Here is a 14539-nt window from a genome sequence, read left to right as displayed (position 1 = left end):
GCATACTAGAAAGGTCTCGATTGGTTGCCTAACTTAAGAACGACTAGTATCCAAGTCGTATTCATCTGCTTTATCGTGGTAGATAAGATGAACGACTCCCTATCGACTACGGCTGGATAAGAGGTGGCATATCAGCTCTATATAAAGCGGGGACCCAGACCCCTGGGAGGAGAGATAGATAGAGGGATCTGCAACTCAAAGCAAGCACTAAGACCATAGGAGATACTCGGCGATATCATCCTTAGTTTATCTTAGATCCAATTATTCCCTGTAATAGGTTTAAACACATTGCTTATTGTACTTAAGAGAATACATACACATCACAATCTATACATAACGTTGGGTATTACTCTAACTGGAGATCAAACCTATCTAAATCGCGTGTCTCAATTTGTGTTCAATTTCTGATCTCGAAGATACCCTAGGCAATTATAGGCGTATTTTCATAAACTAATATTCGATAATCTCTTTTCTGAAAATAAAGATATATTTCAAGAATTATAAAAAAACTTTAAGATATTTATATGTGGTAATTATCCTATAGTGGTCGTCAGATTGAAATCCCAGACAAAAATGACGTAGAGGACATATGGACTGTTCTTCCGTTCCTTCCCCATAAAGATCGAAAAAAGCATGGGCCATGGCCTAGAGAGACACGCCATCGATTAGCTGTGAAGTAAATGCGCGCTTTCAACCCGAATGGCATGCTCAGCTCGATCAACCCCCAGCAGCATAGCTTGCGTACGTACAGAATCAAGTGGGGATCGATGCCTGCAGTCTACACTACCGCATTAATGAAGCATGCATGCATCGGTCGGATCGCATTTGATGATTCACCACATGCAGCTTGGCAAGCTTGAGCCCGTGCCGGTTTTACTAGAGCCTGAGCTAATCATGAGACGTGCACTTTGAGTTCATCCGTCAGCCATAAGAAAACTCAATCAAATTCGTGAGATGAAGATAGAGATAAGCTACAAATCAAAACAAGGAAGAAATCCAAGAGTCTTATGTGAGCTTTTGCCAAAGAGATAAAAGCCCGAGCAAGTTTGTATCATGAAAGTCGAGTTTGTATCATGAAAGTCGAGTTTAACTCCCTTTTTCAAAATCTGAAATGAATTGGAGATAGAAGAGTGTCCGCCTATATATATTGTCACACCTTAAAATTTCGATTTTGGGTTGTGAAGCATTTTAAAATAATAAAATAACATTTTCTCTCAAATTTGAAAGCTTTTTCAAAAAAAAAAGAGTTAAAAAGAATTTGTTTTGTATAATGAAAAATGAATTTATAAAAAATATTAAATAGGTTAAGGAATTTCCTGGTTGGATTAATCCTTTCTCCTTTCTCCTTTCTCCCAAAATTTCCAGAAAATCTATTCTTTTCTCTTCCTTGAAAGCCCCTCGAAAAATTCCTTTTCCTTTCTTTCCAAAGGTGTTTTTATCCCTAAATTATTTCTCTTTTTCTTTCATTCCAAAAATCCCTACCGGGGTATTTATCTCCTTTTTATTTCATTAGTTATCCTGATATTCCTCTTATCCCCATTATCTAATATCCTAATCCTCTTGGGCCGAAATCCCTTTCAAAGACTGGCCCAATCCTCCTTCTCCCTCTCTTTTTCTCTCCCTCGGGCCGACACCCCCTCCTTTTCCCCGGATGGGCCAAAGCCCATTTTATTTTTTCTTTCCCTCCCACCTCCTCACTTCTCTCTTAGGCCGAAGCCCAACCGTTTTTCGCATGCGCCAGTGGGCTGAGCCCATTCGACCGAGTCGGTCGCTCCCCGCTTTCGAGCCGCCCTCCTCCCTCTAACTTGCGGGCCTGCCGCTGGGCCGAGCCTCGCCAAGCCGAGCTACTCAGCCCTGGCTTGCCTTCTTCCACCTCCGGTAGCTTCCGCTCCCCTCCGCCGGCTTGCCGCAATTCGGCACATCCCTGCACCCTCTCTCCTCCCTGTAACGGCCGGATTCGCGACGTTAAGCACCATCAAGTCTGCCCTACCCGTTTCCCCTCTTCTATTCCCTCTCTTCACTGCCAAATCAATGCGAAAATCGACCGTCCATAATGGCCATTGCCACCGCCGCTTCATCTCCGAGCCCCCCCCCCCCCCCCGGCCGCTCCACTTGCTCTCACGCCCATTTAAGCCGCCGATCACCTTCACGGCAAGGTTCTGCTCATTTTTAACCCATTCACGTCCTGTTTCCTCCCTCATAGCGCCGTCGTCACCTGTACTTCTTCATCTCCGATGAGGTTGCATCGCCGTCGCCAATTCCTCGCCTCTGCACCGTCTCCAGCCGAGATAACCTTCTCCCCGTCCCCACAGATCCCTCCGGAGGCGATTCCGAGGTTCTTCGTTGTCAATTGGCTACCGGAGCACCTCCTTCGCGCGCATCAACGACCGCTGGCCGCACCTCATCGTCGCCAGCCAACCTCTAGCCCTCTCCGACATCTAAAATCCCACGGCGAGACTCCCCGTGCTCCTCTCTCCCTTTTGCGCTACTCCCCCCTCACCAACGGAGCCCGGACGTACGTTTTCGCGTGACTCCGACGAGTTCTCCGGCCGTGAGCCCTATGCAGCGCCACTGCCTGAGTTCAAAGCCCCACCTCCTTCTCCAGCCGTCTGATCCTTGTTGAACGGTCAAAATTAGATCTACACTACCCCTTCGCCGGCCCAATAATGTGTTGCCACGTGTCTTGTGTAATCCCAGTCAGCACCCCTTTGCCACATCAGCCGGCCACCTCAGCACCTAAGGTGATGTGTCACACCGCATCACCTGCCACCTTAGCCGACCGAGCCAGTAAGCCCCTATTTTGCACATAAACCCCTAGAAATCCTTGTATTTATGTTTAAGCTCTGTAGTTTTGATATCTAAGCCCCTAGCCATTTTCTAGTCCTTTCCTTTTTGCAGAAAACCCCCTAGACTCTTTGATATTAGGTTTAAGTCCTGTCTTTTTATAGAAAACCCCCTCTGGTCTTTTATAAATAAGTTTTAGCCCCTATTTTTCTTCAGTTTGGCCCCTGTAGTTTTTGTTATTTCCAAATAAGCCCTTTGTACCTCCAAAACCTTGTATCTTTTCGCTCGTACCTCCGTTTTATGCGATCTTCGCTCTCAAATTCTCGTAGCAACGTGTAGGATCTTTTTATAGCATTTTTTTACCAAGTTATCTATTCAAATCTTGTTCAGTAACACAAATTCGTCTTGTGTCCAATTCAACGAATTTCATCCAAATTCCAATGCCACTTTGTAAATTCATCTAGATTCAGCAAGTTTCCAACAAAACATATGTGTTCTTGTTTGATAAATATTTGGTCACGTAGTATTATATAATTCTAGATAGTATTATTTTAATAATTGGATGCATATCGGATTACTTCGACATGCAGAGCTCACATATCATTATGCACATGGTATGAATTCAGATATTAAAATAATATTGATCAAATTCTATGGGATCTCACATACCAAATCTAATAGGATATTCTTTTTTGGTAAAACCCTAGTTCCCGACACACCACCACCATACCATCGTCATGTACACCAAGTCCTTCATTCTTTTCCTTGCCGATGTCATGCCATCGCCATAGTTAGGGTTTCTCTTGGGCGATAATGTCATAAATCCTTCAAGAATATTTTCAGGGAATATTCTATCTCCTTTTTCTATCAACCCTAATTTAATCTTCTGAGAACCTGTTCTCCTCCGTTTGAACTCTTATTTGAGCAGTTCTTGTGCCCAAATTCTTCTAAAACCGTATCCTTTCCAACCATAGTGTTTTTATGATGTGTTGTCTCTGTTTGGTGTATTGTTTATTAGTTGTTTTGTGCTTTCTCTTTTGTCAGTAGATCTTGTGAACAGAATACGATGTGTATAGAAGAATCGATGTTATGCAAAGTCAAGACTTCAGGTTATTCCAGAACCGAGTTTACGAAGATCACTGTGCAGCAACCAGGCAAGTGTCCTTGAACATCTTGTACCTATTTTAGGATATTTATGTTAGTTGTTTATCCTTCATGCATGCTTGTCTAAAATGGAAGCCTATGATTAGGGTTTACTAGGTTTTGTATGATTACCCTTGTCGTCATTGATGAGTCATGGGAAATGGTAAGGTAGATACGCTAGTTGCTGCCATGGTTGGGGTAAATGTTAAACTGGACTAATGATTGTGCAACATGAATTGGGAGTGGTAATCAATTGTAGCAACATGGTATAGGGATCCTAATAGGATGGTTGGTTTGAGGTTGTACTGCACAGCAGGTTTGTGGTTGTTTCTGTGTCGGATCCTAAGGACCGGTTTTTGAACATGTAACCAAGTTAATCCACACAACCACGATGCCTATATGGGTACGGTCTGGCCAACTAATTAGCCATCCCTCTGACTCTGTGAGCACCGTTGGACAGTTAAGTGGCACAAGAGGGGGCTTTTGCAGCGATGTAATCATCTGTTAGCAGTGAAATCTCAGTGGGTGCCTACAAGTTGGTGGGAGCTTTGTAAAGGCCTTTTAGTGAGACCCTGATTCCACACCCCGGAAGTGTGAAGCAACACGGGAATCACGACTCGTGGGGAAAGTTGTGCAGACTCTGCAACGTATCAATCTGGTCGATCAGCCATGCTCACAGACAAGAGCGAACTTGGACTTATTCTTGATTAGTTGGGATCAGGGTCCTAGTTTGGATGGTCAGGTAGCCAGGTAATGGGATTATCTGGTGAGTTTTGATAGCTGGATATGGGATATCTGGTGAGCTTGGTAGTCGGATGGGATCCGATGAGATGTTCCTCTTGTTTAAGTTGTGTCTTCACACTTAGTAAACAGAATGCCTGTTGTTGGAGTCATAGGTTAAGGTTGCTTAGTGCAGTAAACCAGTGTCTAACCTTTTCTTGTCATAAGCCATCATGTCATATTTTCCTACACTTGCAGAGTACGATAAGTACTCACACTTGCTATTTCTAGTAATAAATGTTGCTCAGTTAGAAAAGACCTCACAAAGATCAAGGAAGCTGAAGGCTATATGAAGACGGAGCATTCTGGGTCGCGTTGCCCCCAGTCGATTGCTTGTGGTGTGCCTAGAAGATCCTTAAGAGTCCTCTTGTGTTCTTCCATTACTGTCTTCAAAACTCTGGTAATCTTTTCAATAGAGTTGTTTTGTTCGATATAGAACTATATATCACTTATTATGTCACCGCATGTATGATGAAACTGATCTTAACATACATGTGGAATGCACCTAGTTATTCTTTTGAAAAATTGGACGTGACATATATGCTATCCTACGCTCTCCCCAGATCATCTTGAAGCTTTTGCCCAACTTTTCACCGAGAGATCGATCTAGAGCTCATCGTCATCGAGCTCCGAAGCTTCAAGCCGCCATCCGCCGTCGCCGGCCTCTCTAGAGCTTCATCATCGATGACGTGTGCCCTAGGTGAGTTCACCGAGCCTCCCCGATTCTTTTCCTCTGCTTGCCGAAGTAGCTAGATCACCTGAGCGTCGCTCCGATGTGATTCCGGTGATGCATCGCTGCAGAAGCCATCGCCGCCTCCTCTATTCCACCGAAGCTGAGAGCCAACACTTGTGAGCCATCTGATTTAAAACCGATGGCCGAGATTAGAAGCCTGTGTACCCCTTCGGTAGCCAATCATGTAGTGCCACGTGGTGTTTATAAACTCAGTCAGTCAGACACCATTTCACCGAGCAAAGTCATCCAGCCACGTCAACGTTTTTGCTGATGTGTCATGCCATCTCAGCCCAGTCCGTAGCCCAGTCAGCATTGTTTTCTTTTTAATTGTTTTAATTGTCTGATGGCGTCATAACTAGTATATATTACTCAATAAATAATTTTCCAATATAACAATAATTCTATTAAATAATAATAATTAGTAAATCAATATCTGAAATTTTTTAATAATATTTTGTAGGTTTATTTAATTCTGTTTAATAGTGTTATATAGTTTTATAATTCAAATAAATGTTAGAAAAATCTAGAAAAGTCCTAGAAAATCATAGATGGATTTGGAAAAATATAGAAAATTCCTAGCAAAATAAGTTCATCTGTAGATAATCTTTTTAGTCATGTTTTAATCTTTAGAAAATCATAACTTGTCAACCACAGCATCGTTTTGACCCGTTCTTCTGCCGGATTGTACAAAATAGTGCGATCTTGTTTGCGATGATGTTTGTTGTGTGATGTTTGGTCCTTTTTCAATCATGGTGTTTATGTGTTGTTGAAAGGATCGAATGGCCCAAGAGGGGGGGTGATGTGAGGAACCGTCCAAATAGTATTCTAATTAATCATCAGGAGGATCATTATTCATAATCACAACCTCGACGATTAACCAGAATACCATTCCGGTAGTCCCGGTACGTGTTTTGTGCCCAGGATCGGAACACATGCCTTCCAACTCAAATATCACAACACAGTTTAATAGAGAGCAAATAATTGACTGGATTACAATTATTAAACATGCAACTGCTTCCACAATTTACAACAAAAGAGGAACAACAGTAACTATGCAGCGGAAGAAAAACCTATACAACAAAAGAGTATGGAGCCGTATGCCCTTAGGCTCCATACCAAAAGCGCCAGAGTTCGGAGTAGAAGGTGCTACTCCTGCCCGCCACCCTGATCGGCAGGCACAAAGTAGCCGAACACTGCCTCTTCCTCGCCAACCTGCGAACCTGAAAGCAACTTAAGGGCAGCACCCCTTAGTACGAAGGTACTAGCAAGTCTTACACAATATGAGTATATATATATTATCGACTCCAAGGATCATGCATTTAAAGCTGTAGCAAGGATTAAGACATATTTAAGTTCATTAAGCGGTAAGCAACCTAGACTCTAGGTGTAAGCAACTGACTTAACCAACCACCGACTCAAACCCTACCAACCAACTGATCAGAACAGATATATAAACAACAAGTGTATGAAAGTAAACCATTCCCACCAAACCACCGACCACATACCGACCAAACCACCCCAAACCAACCATGCCACAACCCACATCGAAACTCTACGACCAAAACATGGTCGCTCGGTGGAGATAAGCGATAGCGATGCTCATGACCGAGAGCGCGGCAGTTCGAACTGATTATACACCCTGCAGGGGGATACTCCTGGACCCACACGACACAGGGACCATACGGCTTGTGCCACCCGCTAAGATGCACACAAGGGGGTACCCGTGACAACCTTTCCCAACCAGGCCCAACCATGTGGATCAACCATAGCTCGACGCGGCGGTATTAGAACTACTTCTCGAGCAAATGAACACCGCTAAAAGCCCGGACTCAAACTGGACTCACACCGTCTATGACGAGGCCCACATGACCACGTCTGCGAAGGTAATCTGCTCGCCTACCATTATATCAGCATGTGGTGAGTAAGGTAAGTGCTAAAGCCGACTACACCGACGGTCGGTGCTTAACCGGTGCAAGTGATCTACGGTGTCCGGGTTCCCTCCCCGAACTGCCTGAGGACTCCTCGTGAGCAGATGACACCCCTAACACCGCCCACACCTCGTCTCAACTCACCACTCACCAAACTGACTCATCATCAACACAACCACAAGTGTGAACAAGTAATAAGCCCTAGGCTCGCGACAACGGTGGACGCCGTCGTCGACTTCTACCGGAAAGCCTAAGTACCACTAAGCATAGCGAACTATAATTAGACCTCGACGACACCACTAGGCTCCTAGGAACAACACATGACACGTGACCGAAAAGGGATAATGCATCGGCATAGGTTCTACGCAACTCGGTACCCGACACATGCAATGTATACATAAGCGTAGATAACATATTAGATTTTCAAGTAGACACGGTGCAATATGAACGATGCTTGCCTTGCTGCCCTAGCTGCTGCTCACAGCTACCCGAGTCACGATCACCACTGCGGGAACCTCCGGGGACAGCCTCGTTCGCCTCATCGAAGTTCCCTAAAAGAATCACGCGTGCAATGTAATGAATATGAATGTTATGAAATGAAGGATGCTCCATAGAATGCAATAACAGTGCAAATCTTCAGGGCACAAGTTCTAAAGCATCGAAGATTTTTCTTAAATGGGATTACTGTTAAACTTTTGAACACTTCTAGGATTAATTAAGCTTAACCCTATATAGAATGGTAACAACATCTAACATGTGGGTGACTATTTTTGCTGAACAGGGGGTATTAAAACAAGAATAACAAAACTGGACTCATCAATTTTGGAAATACCAAACTTTAACTATGAATTATCAAAGCCTAGACATTTTTCATTTACTCAATAATTCACAGCACACATTTCATGGCCACTGGTATTTTTAATGGATATATCATGTCATAACAAAACCAACAAAATTGGTTTCATGAATTTTGGAGCTCTACACAATTTCCTATGCATTTTTCAAGATTTCAGCCGATTTATCAACTCAATAGATATTCATTTCGCAATTTCCGATTTTCTCTAATATTAAAATGGGCCCACGCCTTTTTCTACCGACACCGACCTAGCCCAAGCCACTGACCGTGGGCCCGGCTCCCTTGACCGAAGTCAAAATCAGCCCACGGCCGCTGCACGCGCGTAACTGGCGGACGGCCGGCGGCCCTTGTGGTGGCTGCCGGCGGCGAGCGGCAGCCTGAACGGCTCGGCCGAGGGCGGAAACGGCACTAGCACGAGCACACGGTTACGGTGGGGGCACACGTCGACGCCGGTGACGGCCGGAGCACGGCGAGCGGCGGCGCACAGCGGAACGGGCACGACGGCGGCTCGGCTTAAACCGCCGGCGGCTAGACGGCGGCGTAATAAGCCCGGCCGAGCACACTTACACGTTCTACGCGAGCACGTGGACCTAACGGCGTGCTTCCCGACCGACGAGCTCGACGGCGGCACGGTTGGCGGCATGCGCGGGGAGGCGGCGGCGGTTCGACCACCGCGGACGCACGCGCCGGTGACTGGACGGAGGGAAAACGGCACGCGCATAAGGTGTACAGGAGCATGGGGAAGCTCACCGTGCAGCGGGTTGGGCCGGAGAAGCAGGGACGCGACAGGTCGACGGAGGACGGCGGAGCTCGGTTGCCGCCGTTGGGGAAGAAAGCGCGGACGGCTCCAATCCGTGCGGGAAACGGCCGGGGAAGGAGGGGAAACGGCAGAGGAGGGCCTTGGCGACCTCCCTCGATGCTCCACCCTGCTCAGGCTCGGCGGAACACGCCGGTGGCGCGCGCTTTTGGCCGACGGCCGCGGCTCTGCTTGCTCAGCGCTGCGCTGCTCTCTGTGCTCGCTGGTGCCACGCGAGAGGGGAAAGAGAGAGGGAAACAGAGGCAGGGAGGGGAGGATAAGGACGCGGCGCCGTGTCCTGGTTTCCGGCGACATGGCCTGGCCACCAAAGTCAACAAGGGCGGCCGTCGCTTGCTCTGTGAGAGCGGGAGAAGGGGGAGCAAAGAGCTGTGTGTGCGAGGGGGATGACAGGTGGGGCTGTGAACAGTAATCGGCCGGTAAAATATCCCCACCACTTTAGCCATCCATTTGAATACCTTCCCAAGGTCTAAAATTGGTAAAACAAATTTTGTTTGAAACTAAAATTCATAAAGAAACCATTTGAACTTGTTTGATCCAGAATGCTTCAGCAAATTTTGAATAAAAATTGTTCAAAGATGCTATCTTTTCCAACTTGTGACAATTTTTATGCCTTCTAAACATTTCCCAAAAATTTGGGAAAATTCATTTATATTCTCCTCCTGGCATCTACTAATTTCTAAAATTATCACCAGCCCTATGTTCCATGGAAGTTTTGGGAGATGCTTTACAATGCATCAGTTAAACCTGGTTTAACCAAATTCGGTTTAATCCACATTGCAAGTCTATACTGCTCAAAACAAAACAATTGATGCTAATGACGCTCATTAGCACTTAATTATATGTTTAGAAACTCTGGGCCATGACAGGTGAATTGAGCACTAATTAAAACTTCTACCGCTTAAACAAATAAAACCTTAGCCTAGATAAAAGTGAACGCGATTACGTGATTTAAACTAGGACAAGGCAACTAAATAAGCAAGATAACCAAGAGAGAGAATTTTAAAGAAGGACTCGCAATAGCAAAGATACTCAAAGTAAAATGCGGAAAAGTAAATAGTTGGAGAAGAGAACACCGATTTTTTCCTAAGGTTTCGAGAAGTTGGCACTTCCCCCTAGTCCTCGTTGGAGCATCCACCAAGGATGTAGCTCCCCCTTGAGTCACTAAGACTCAAGTGCTCCCTCTTGATTGCCCCTTCTCCATCTCCGGATTGGCGGGCATCAAACCAAGTACATCATCTCTTCCCGGGGCTCCCACAAGTCCTCCAAGAGCTCACCGAGAAAACCTCCGATCACCAAGATCGTCTAGGTGTTGCCAACCACCAAGAGTAATAAGCCTTAAGCTTCACTTGACAAAGACCAAGCCTAGACAACAGCTAGATGCACACTTGTTACTCTTCAAGCACTTAAAGAGGTCCTTAATCTTCAACTAAGAACTTAGAATTGACACAAGTGCTCTCTCTCTTGCTTCTAAATGACACACCAAGTGTATGAGCTGCTACAGGGTCGCAAGAGATACTGAGAGGTCCAAATGGGTGGGTATTTATAGGCTAAGGATAAAAAATTAGCCGTTTCCTAACAACCCAGAACTTTTTGTTAACGCCGGAAGTTCCGGTGTGAATAACTCACTTCACATCGGAATATCCGGTGCTAATACATCTGACAAAATAGCCGTTAACTGTTCCATTAGCCGTTAAACCTCCGGTGTTTAATCCGGACTTACGCCGGATCATCCGGCGCATTGAAACCGGCCAGATGATTGTTTGCAACCTCTCTGTATAAAATCATCCGGTGATTACTCTTTGCTACGCCAGACCATCCGGTGTGTAGATTTAATTTTAGACTTCACTGCTTTCTATTTCTCCGGTGTTCTCACCTCTCTAACGCCGAACTATCTGGCGTGGTCTTCAACAAATTTTCAAGTCAGAACTCTTAGGAATTTGCTCCGGTGAAATCACTCTTTATGCAGAGGATCATCCGGTGAATTGAAGTTTCGCTAAATTTATCTATTTCAAAGCCATCTTGAGTTCTAACTTCCTGATTCTGAACCAGAAGCTTTTTGAGGTTAACCTAGCAATAGAAAGTCACAAGTGTGCATCGACTATGTCTAGACTCACCTAGGTCAAGCTACAACTCTTAACCCCTCTTTATAGTACGGTCAAAAGACTAAAAAGAAATAGAACCTATACTACTCTAAGTGTCCTTCATCTCCTTGTGACACTTAGAACTAGAAGATCCTTATCCTTCATGTACCGGTCCTTTGATCGTCCATATTAGCTTTTTAACGGGCAAGAATTATCAAGACATCATTGTTGAATAAGTTTTTCTTTTTCCTTTATACTGCTCAAAGCACATACGTTAGTCATAAAGATACGGTTGTCATTAATCACCGAAACTCTTACCTCTTTCCTAGGGGCCTAGATGCTACAATCTCCCCCTTTTTGGTGATTGATGACAACACATACTAGAAGTAAAGATGTGAAATTGAAGAACATCTTACCAAACTAAGCATTCATCGGCATATATCAATTGAGCAAGAAAAAGTGATAGAATAAATAAGAATTATGCGCACATGAAAGTAATGTAATGACAAGCGAAACACATCCATATAGAGAACCAAATGGCCTATCATTACATTAAAAAATCAAAAGATCCAACAATCCGAACTTAAAACTACCCAAAGATCTAAGCTCTCTCCCTCTGAATCAAAAACCTACAGCTACCTGCAGCTACTCTCTCTCTACCCACTCCCCCTATCACTAGACTCTCCCCCTTTGGCATCGAAGCACCAAAAAGAGGAAACTAGGACACAACTAAGCATCTGGAGCGGGAGGAGACTAAGGATCTGCTGCAGAAGAGGGGGCCACGACAAACTGAGAGCTGTCATCTGAGCTGGACGGACTGTGCCCCGCAACTGCTGTCACCTCATCAAGCTGACGCTGCACTGACTGAAGGGTAGCATCGGGCTCATCAAGTGCAGGCTCAAAAACTAGTGGAGGCACGACTGGCTGCTGCTGCTCAGGAACTGTCGGCTGGGGAGTATCCTCGAAGCGTAGAGGACCAGTGGGCAGAGGTGAAGTCAAAGAAGGTAACACTGGCCTCTGAGATGTCCCGACAGGCTCTGAGAGAACTCCGGTAGCCAAAAGAGCGGATAGTGGAAAACTGGACTCCGAAGTGCTGAGCAAACTAGTGGTGCCGGCAGGGAGGGGACTAGGAACTAAAGCTGATGCTGGAAGCTGCTATCCTGGCTGCTGAAGTAAGTATGAGAAGAGCTGAGTGTTAGTCTCCCTGTCGGCCGACAGAGCCTGCTGCTGCTGCAGAAGTGCTGCAAGCATGGCCTGCTGCTGCTACTGGAGAGACTGAATAATCAATGTCTGCTGCTCCTGCTGGTGAATAATATCAGCCTGATACTTCAGCTGCCTCTCCTCCTGAGCTGCCTGCTGCTGAATAATCATCTGCTGCTACTGTACCAACATCTGCTGCTGCTGCTGCATCTGCTGCAGGAACTGAGAAAACTCTGAGGATGATGCAGCAGGAGGTGGCACTGGGGGGTCGTCTCAGGTGCTGAAGGAAAGGAGGCTGAATGCTGTGCACCCTGAGCAGACTCGCCTACCTCGTGATCATGATGTCGAGGTAGAGGCGGTAAGAACTCTTGATCCGCAGAGTCGGAGTCACTGTCTGAGGCTATGTCTAAGAATGCCTGTGGTAACTCAGCCTCGGCGTCTGCAAGTGCCCCATCCTCAGCAGCCACTCTCTCTCTATCCTCAGGAGGGATCTGCTCCTGAGCGTGAGCCATTGCTCGCTAACCACGACGTCTATTTATAGGAGGAGCTGGAGCATATACTTTGAAGGACCGAGAGGACTCATATGTCTCAAAGAACTCTGGGGGTTTGGTGGTCTGAGCAAGCAGGAATGATATGATGTGGGCATATGGCTGCTGCTTGACCATCGTCATCCCATCGGCGATTACATCCTCAATCTCACACAGAATGAAGTCCACAATGTCGAATGGCTGGTGAGTGAAGATAGATAGAATAAGCCACTGCTGAAGGCTGGTGATCAACTCTGCGTTCCTAATCCTCGGTAGCAAACTGTGCCTCAGGGCATTATGAATGACGCGCACCTCAGGGATCAGCATATCTGGCAATCTTCGAGAACCGGGAGGGAACGGCAGCCGGAACAAGGGTCAGATCTGATCATCAGTTGGGAAAATCCCTCCAGTCAGACCGCGGCAAGGAGCACTGGCTCCTGGATAAACAATCTCATGCAAGCTCCTGTCAGACTCCTGCAGCCTCAAAGCCTCTAGTATATCTGTCCTGTACAGCCTCTGAAAGTCTCCCTGGAACATGAACTGCACAAAAGATCGATCCTCTGCAATCCAGGCTGTGGCATAGAACACTCTCACCCAGTCCTCAATATAATGATCTACATCTGTCAGCAGCTCAGTGAGTCCTGGAATAGAATCAAAATGACGCCTCACATCTGCTCCCCCTGCAGCTATCCTCATATATCTCCAGTTGAGCGTCTTGTGAACGCTCAAACTGACCTTCAGCTTCTGATATGAGATATAGAAGCTCTCCTGCAACAGGGTGTGGAACCTCGGATCTGTTCCCTCTTCTCTCTCTTCAGGAACCACTCATCAATGGGTACAAAATGCAGCTTCTTGACCGTTGGTGACTTGTAAGAGGTCAAGTCACGCAAACGCCTCTCGGCCTGTGGCTGTGGCTCTCCTGACTGCTGCTGCTCCTCCTCCTCGGGCTCTGGCTCCTGACGAGCCCTCTTCCGGCTGTCTGACTGGCTGGAAGGTGTCGAGCTCACTCCTCTAGCAGAGCGGGAGCGAGTCGACCATCGTACAGGGGTGGCAGCGTCTCTGATCTGAATCCCCTGACCCTACTGCTGCCTATTGTAGGCATCCACGGCTGCATTAGCTCTCTCCCACTCCTTCTCAGATGGAGTCCTCTTAGCCTTCTGAACCATCTTTCCCTTGCCCTTGTCAGTGCATTCTCGACCCATCTGAATAGATGAAAGATAATGCCGAGATGAGAGAACGCATAGAGTTTATGAGATTTGCAATAAAAGAAGCCTAAACATACCCTAAGCATGTAAAAGATGGAAAAACGACGAACATGCTAGGATTTGGATTGCGATATAAGAGAATGGATCAATTTGCAGAGTATTTGAGACAGATTTGAACAATTTGATGAAAAATTAAGAAACTAAGGGAACATTGGATGATCTTTGACGAATTGAACAATTGAAGCTCAAGAATGATGAACATATACTCAATTTATGATAATTGTTATAATTTTCAAGAATTTGACTCGAGTTTGCATGAATTTGAATGGATTTTGCTTGAATTTGCATGAATATGAATGAATTTGACCAAATTTAGCATAGATCGATGAATGTGTGTGTAATTGATGAAAGGTGAGCTAATGCAACACAATTTGCTTAAGATTTGAAGAGATTTGAATGAAATTTGAAAGATTTTGCACGAATTT

The sequence above is a fragment of the Phragmites australis genome, chromosome 4, assembly GCF_958298935.1.
Source record: "Phragmites australis chromosome 4, lpPhrAust1.1, whole genome shotgun sequence".
NCBI lineage: Eukaryota > Viridiplantae > Streptophyta > Magnoliopsida > Poales > Poaceae > Phragmites > Phragmites australis.
This window is presented reverse-complemented; position numbering follows the sequence as displayed.